The sequence below is a fragment of the Scylla paramamosain genome, chromosome 22 (genome assembly GCF_035594125.1).
Source record: "Scylla paramamosain isolate STU-SP2022 chromosome 22, ASM3559412v1, whole genome shotgun sequence".
In the NCBI taxonomy this organism is placed as follows: Eukaryota; Metazoa; Arthropoda; class Malacostraca; order Decapoda; family Portunidae; genus Scylla; species Scylla paramamosain.
Genome location: NC_087172.1, coordinates 8,198,416 through 8,203,415, shown reverse-complemented (window position 1 = coordinate 8,203,415; position 5,000 = coordinate 8,198,416). Strand labels below are relative to the sequence as shown.

The 5,000-nt window shown below is 36.7% G+C and overlaps 1 long non-coding RNA gene across 1 annotated transcript in view; it reads left to right on the top strand.

Annotated features, from left to right (window-relative positions):
- LOC135111852 (uncharacterized) overlaps positions 1-1,258 on the top strand; it is a 33,906-nt gene extending 32,648 nt beyond the window's left edge. The window contains exon 3 of the long non-coding RNA XR_010273923.1: positions 1,172-1,258. This is a non-coding gene — a long non-coding RNA (uncharacterized LOC135111852). The remainder of the gene's footprint in view (positions 1-1,171) is intronic.
- Positions 1,259-5,000: the final 3,742 nt, after the last annotated feature.

The window sequence follows — 5,000 nt, the reverse complement described above, 5'->3', positions numbered from 1 at the left end:
TGCTCTACCTTCAATAGAAAAAAAATATATACCACATAATATGCTTAAAAATGCCTCAAAATTGGCCCTGTTGGTAAGATAGAAAGCAGAAGACTTTAGCCTCCATGCGGCAATGCTTCCATACATCCTAGATAAAAAAGGGTGTGAGTTTTGGCTTTTCAGGTCAAAAAGCTTGGGAAAAAGTAGTAAAGTATGAAAATAGAAAAAAAAAAGTTTTTTTGCACAGGTCTAATATGACTAATATCAACAAAGTACAAATTCCAGACTTCAAACAGGCGCTCACTAGACTACAAGATTCATGTCACATAAGTTGAAGTCGAGGTTGAACGACTGTCGAGCTGAGAATTTGTTCATGTGATGGAAGTGTAATACAGTCTGAGGAACAGGTGTCCCTTGCCTGATGTTTGTCGGAAACGACAACGTAAACGGAAACGTAACGTAAAGCTTTTCAAGTATCAATAGTCTTATGGATGTAACTAATAGTATCCCAGAACTGTCTGACTATGCGTATGATATGGTATTATATATGTAAATAGTTACTGTTTTTGGGTATTTTAATAACACAGCAGTGATGATTTACAAAAGGCAGAATGACTTGTTTCGGTATGCAAGTTGTTTTATACATTTTTACATTTTTACTTATATTTGTTGGCTTGCAAAATAATTTCCATGTAATGAATCACTGGAAATTTTTAAGCTGAAAATTGGTTTCTGAATTTTAAGGTCATCTTTATAAGAAAAGCTAAGATTACAAAAATTTGGTTTGTAGGAATATCTTAAGATTATATTCGATCTATTTTAAGGATATTTTCTTAGTTGCTTGCTTCTTAGGATTTATTTTAAGATCATGTTTTAAGTTGCTGGTGTTCTGGATCTATTTTATGATTAGGATTTAAATTGCTGGCTTTTGGGATCTGTTGTGATTAAGTTGCAAGTTGCTGGCTTTCGGTTTCTATTTCAAGATTAAGTTTTACATTGTTAGTTCATATGGTCATAAAAAGTTATAGACTACAACCACTATAAAATAATGTGACACTTTTGTACAATTTTGTAGTCAATTAACTACTACTACTACTACTACTACTACTACTAATAATAATAATAATAATAATAATATCAATATTAATATAATGTGTGGGCCCAAACATAAATATACGTATAATTTCCTCAGGTTCCGTCTTTTTGGCCCCACAAGCCCTTGGCGGTGCTTTCCTGGCTCCGCGACTTGAGTACTCTTGTCGTTTGAACAATTCGAATAATGTGGCCTCCGTCAAGTTGTCTTCATTGCTGTCAGAGACAAATTCTTCATCCTTCGTCACATCAAGGTAACTTGACAGTCGGAAAAAAATAAAATAAATAAATAAATAACGCATGACACTAAAGTATCACAGTAAGAAACTTGAAGGTTATCATTAATGTCCCACATTTTTATTATTTTTTTATATTGCTTATCACTAGTCATTGTTGTCATATATATATATATATAGAGAGAGAGAGAGAGAGAGAGAGAGAGAGAGAGAGAGAGAGAGAGAGAGAGAGAGAGAGAGAGAGAGAGAGAGAGAGAGAGAGAGAGAGAGAGAGAGAGAGAGAGAGAGAGAGAGAGAGAGAGAGAGAAAGAAAGATATACATTTATAAACAGATACATAGATTCATAGATAGTGACGAAGTTCCGAGACAATAAAGGTGAGCAAGGGGAGCATCCAAAGTTCTTTCTTTATTTCGCTTTATAACTTACATCTCTTTCAACCTTCACAGAAGGCATCTGCAAACTAAAACATATACTTTTATATTTAGTACAATATAAAAAGATATATAAACTTTAAAATAAGAGCAAAAAACACATAATGGGCACAATAAAAGTATATATATATATATATATATATATATATATATATATATATATATATATATATATATATATATATATATATATATATATATATATATATATATATATATATATATATATATATATATATATATATATATATATATATATATATATATATATATATATATATATATATATATATATATATATATATATATATATATATATATATATATATATATCTTTTTTTTTCTTCTTTTTTCTTTTCTTTATGTAGAAGGGACACCGGCCAAGGGTAAAAAAAAATAAATAAATAAATAAAAATGAAAAAAAAAAAAAAGGCCACTGAGATACCGGTTTCTGAACAGGATCCAAAGCGGTAGTCAAAAGTTGAAGGATAACTGTCTTGAAACCTCCCTCCTGAAGGAACTCAAGTCATAGGAAGGTGGATACAGAAGCAGGCAGGGAGTTCCAGAATTTATCAGGGAAAGGGATGAATGATTGAGAATACTGGTTAACTCTTGCAATAGAGAGGTGGACAGAAAAGAGGTGAGAGAAAGAAGATTCTTGTGGGAGGAGGGAAGGCATGCATTTAGCAAGATCACAAGAGCACTTAGCATGAAAATAGCGGTACAAGATAGCTAGAGATGCAACATTGCGGCGAAGAGAGGGAGGCTGAAGACAGTCAGAGACGAAAAGCTTTTGATTCCACCCTGTCTAAAAGAGCGGTATGACTGGAATCACCCCCCAGTCAAGACATGTGAAGCATACCCCATACATACATGGACGGATAAGAGTCTTGTGAAGAATTAGCCTGAGGGGTGGGGGTGAGAAATACTCGCGAAGACGTCTCAGAACACCTAACTTCATAGAAGCTGTTTTAGCCAGAGATAAGATGTTAAGCTTCCAGTTTAGATTATAAGAAAAAGGACAGACCGAGGATGTTCAGCTGAGTGTCACTGAAGAACAGGGGATAGTTATCTGGAAGGTTGTGTTGAGACTACGCTGTGCAGTTCTGGTCCCCACATTACAGGAAAGATATAGGTCTATTAGAATCAGTACAGAGGAGAATGACTAAAAGGATACAGGGGATGAGGAGTATTCCTTACGAGGCGAGATTGAAGCTGTTAAGTTTACATTCTTTAGAGAGACGTATATCAAGAGGGGACCTAATAGAAGTCTTTAAGTGGTATAAGGGTTATAACAAGGGGGATGTAAGCAAAATTCGTAGGATCAGCAACCAGGGTAGAACAAGAAATAACGGGTTCAAGCTTGAAAAATTTAGGTTTAAGAAAGAGATAGGAAGAAATTGGTTTTCAAATACAGTGGTAGATGAGTGGAACGGACTCAGTAATCATGCTGTTAGTGCTAGGACACTAAAGAGCTTTAAGAGAAGATTAAACAAGTTTATGGATGGGGATAATAGATGGAAATAGGTAGGTATATTTCATACAGGGACTGCCACGTATAAGACTGGTCGCTTCTTGCAGCTTCCCTTATTTCTCATGTTCTTATGAGTTGATAGACAAAGGAATTGAGTATTTGAGGCATTGAACAATACTAAGTTTGCTCTGTCCCAATCAGAAATTTTAGAGAGATCTGAAATCAGGCGTTCTGTGGCTTCTCTGCATGAACTCTTTACTTCCTGAAGGGTTGGACGTCTATGAAAAAACGTGGAGAAGTGCAGGGTGGTATCATCAGCGTAGGAGTGGATAGGACAAGAAGTTTAGTTTAGAAGATCATTGATAAATAATAGGAAGAGGGTGGGTGACAGGACAGAACCCTGAGGAACACCACTGTTAATAGATTTAGGAGAAGAACAGTGACCGTCTACCACAGCAGCAATAGAACGCTCAGAAAGGAAACTTGGGATACAGTTACAGAGAGGGGGATAGAAGACGTAGGATAGTAGTTTGGAAATCAAAACTTTGTGCCAGACTCTATCAAAAGCATTTGATATGCCTAAGACAACAGCAAAGGTTTCACCAAAATCTATGACCAGGACAAGAAAAACCAGATCACCAGTAGAGCAGCCTTGACGGAACCCATACTGGCAGTCAGTTTTGAAGTGGTAGATGTTTAAGAATCTTCCAGTTGAGGATATATTAAAAAACTTTAGATAGGCAGGTAATTAAAACAATAGGACGAAAGTTTGAGGGATTAGAACGGTCACCCTCTTTAGGAACAGGCAGAATGTAAGCAAACTTCCAGCAAGGAGAAAAGGTAGATGTCGACAGACAGAGTTGAAAGAGTTTGACTAGTCAAGGTGCAAGCACGGAGGCGCAGTTTCGGAGAACAATAGAAGTGACCCCATCAAGTCCATAAGCCTTCGGAGGGCTTAGGCCAGCGAGGGCACAGAAAACATCATTGCGAAGAATTTTAATAGATAGCATGAAGTTGTCAGAGGGTGGAGGAGAGGGAGGTACAAACCCTGAATCGTCCAAGGTAGAGTTTTTAGCAAATGTTTGAGCAAAGATTTCAGCTTTAGACATAGATATGATAGCAGTAATGCCATCTGCATGAAATAAAGAAGGGAAAAAAGAAGCAAAGTTATTGGAGATATTTTTGGCTAAATACCAGAAGTCACGAGGAGAGTTAGATCTTGAAAGATTTTGACATTTTCTATTGATGAAGAAGTTTTTAGCTGGTTGGACAACATACTTAGCATGGTTCAGGGCAGAAATAAAGCTCATGACATTCTGGTGATGGAAGGCTCAAGTATCTTTTGTGGTCTACCTCTCTATCATGTATAGCACGAGAACAGGCTGTGTTAAACCAAGGTTTGGAAGGTTTAGGTCAAGAAAAAGAGTGAGGAATGTACGCCTCCATGCCACTATCACCTCTGTGATGCGCTCGGCACACAGAGACGGGTCTCTGAAACGGAAGCAGTTGTCATTTCAAGGAAAATCAGGAGTAGAAGGCAGTAAGCACCTGCTGAAACGATAATTACTCCCAGTGAGGTCTAAAGCACTGGATCAGTCGATGCTGTGAACGTATCATTAAACCCAGCTATGATCTCGCTGAACGTTTCCCTTTTTGTCTCACAACACTAGGGGGCAGTCACAGCCTGCCCTCTAAAGACAACTCTCCTTCTTCACACAAAATTACAAGCACCTAATTAGAAACACACTCATCACTCTAAATTCAAAATTATCATTGCGGCTCCTAC